This window comes from Piliocolobus tephrosceles, chromosome 15 (assembly GCF_002776525.5).
Source record: "Piliocolobus tephrosceles isolate RC106 chromosome 15, ASM277652v3, whole genome shotgun sequence".
NCBI classification, from domain to species: domain Eukaryota; kingdom Metazoa; phylum Chordata; class Mammalia; order Primates; family Cercopithecidae; genus Piliocolobus; species Piliocolobus tephrosceles.
Window position 1 is genome coordinate 7330759 of NC_045448.1, and position 2280 is coordinate 7333038.

A 2280-nucleotide genomic window follows, 5' to 3' on the forward strand; every position below is an offset into this window, starting at 1 on the left:
TGGATTGCAGAAACCCTTGAAGGAGGTCATAGTAAATGATTTGTTATTCTGTATTTTCTGCATGTGTTTATGTGTTTAAATTGCTTCTCTAGGCATTCATGTGCACCAGGATTCCCTGGGGTACACATTAACATTGAAATAATCAGATTCCACCCCAGGGATTCCGGGACAGGTCAGGTCAGGAGAGATGGGGTGGAAGCAGGTGGATCTGACCCATTAGCAATAGCAGTCAAAGTGGTTCTGCTGCAAGTGTGTGAAGACCATACTTCGAGAAACACTGCTCCGGGACAGGTTTGATCAGGATAATGACACTTGGGAAGTTGCATATTAGAAGGTGTGACCAGTCAGCCTTGTGCTTTTTTTTTTTAATTGCAGTGGTCACTAGATACTATAATATGAAATAAAAACAAAAGTCGTTTTAGATATTCAGATCAGAGCCTTCAAATCCTTTGGATGCCTTTTTAATTCTCTTAGTCTTCATCTTTCTCCCTTATCCCTGCCTCACTGTCTCTCCTAAACTCTCACATTTTTTCTCTTTGTTTTTTCTTTGCTCCTTGCACAACTCCTGGATCTCCCTCATCTTCTCTGCATCCCTTTCGTAGCTCTCACCCCCTCACTATCCTGGGTTCACCTTACATTTTCTTTCTTTTTTTGTTTTTCCTTCCATCTTCTTTTATTATTGCAGCATCCATCTTATGTGGTGATTTTTCCATTTATTCGTTTATTGCTTTCTTTTGGTATTGGATTGTGTCAAATACTGTTTTGCATCTATTGAGATGACCATATGCATTTTCTCTTAATTCTGTTGACATGGTAAATTGCACCAATGGATTTTTGACTGCTAAATCAACTTTGCATTTACTTGCTAAATCTTTGCATTTCCTTAGCCATGACATGGCATTGTGTATACCTACATATATACAGACACATGCACACACTGAATTAGCTTGTAAGTTTTAAAGTATGTAATATGTGGTATGTGTCCTTGAAGCATATTTGTCTACACTTCTCAGTTTTTGTAAAGCCTTGGTCTAGTTTTGATAGAGGGTAATTCTGGCTTCATAAAATTAGTTGAGAAATGTTTTTTACTCCTCTATTTTCTGAAATAATTTTTGTAGCATAGCAATTATTTCTTTCTTACATGTTGGATAGAATTCACCAGTGATGCCATCTGGGCCAGGAGTTTTCTTTTTCAGAAGGTTTTTAATTATGAATATGATTTTTTTAATTGACAGAAGTCTATTTTTTTTCTATTTCTTCCTAGGTTAGTTTTTTAAATAAGTGTTCTTTAAGAAATTTTTCCACTTTATATAATTTTTAAAATGTTTTGGAAGAGAATTGCTCATAATATTTTCCCATTATCATTTTTAATTTCTGTAGTATTTTTCATGATTTCCTCTCTTTCATTGCAGATATTACTAATTTACATCTTATATTTAATTTCTTCATCAGTTTAGCTGGGGGGGCTATTCTAGGTATTATGATTAATGAGTTGTGAAAATTCTGATTTCTGTGTCACATGAAAGGAGAGAAGGTTAGCACTCCCCTTGACAATGCTGGAAGGGGCCCTCGGCTTGACAACATGCATATGGTTAAGATGTTGCCACCTACTTCATGACAATGCCTTAAAGTTAAATATTGCTGGCCAGGCATGGTGGCTCATGCCTGTAATCCCAGCACTTTAGGAGGCCTAGGTGGGAGGATTACCTGAGGATGGGAGTTCAAGACCAACCTGGCCAACATGGCAAAACCACGTTTCCATTAAAAATACAAAAATTAGCTATGTGTGGTGGTGGGCATCTGTAATCCCAGCTACTGGGGAGGCTGAGACAGGAGAATCACTTGAACCCGGGAGGTGCAGGTTGCAGTGAGCCGAGATCACACCACTGCACTCCAGCCTGGGTGACAGAGTAAGACTCTGTCTTAAAAAAAAAAAATATATATATATATATATATATATATACACACACACACACACACACACACGCACATATGTTTTGTAAGATATATATGATTTATAAGATATATATATGATTTGTAAGATATATATGATTTATAAGATATATATTATATATAATATATAATATATAATACATATAAGAGATATATATATATAAGTTTTTTTTAAAAAAGAAATTCTGATTTCTGTTGTCTTTTCCCCCTCAATATGTCATGTTTGTTCCAGCAAAAAATTTTCTCAGCTGGACTCAAGTTGAAAACTATGTTTTGTTTTGTTGTTTTTAGCTCTGATCCCAGTTGAGATATTCTATTTTTTAGCTG

The 2280-nt window shown here is 35.7% G+C and overlaps 1 non-coding gene across 1 annotated transcript; it reads left to right on the plus strand.

Moving 5' to 3' along the window:
- The first annotated feature begins 1512 nt into the window (after positions 1–1512).
- On the plus strand, positions 1513–1635 carry LOC111532450. Its single transcript, XR_002728553.1, has one exon. It is a non-coding gene; the product is annotated as a U6atac minor spliceosomal RNA (small nuclear RNA).
- Positions 1636–2280: the final 645 nt, after the last annotated feature.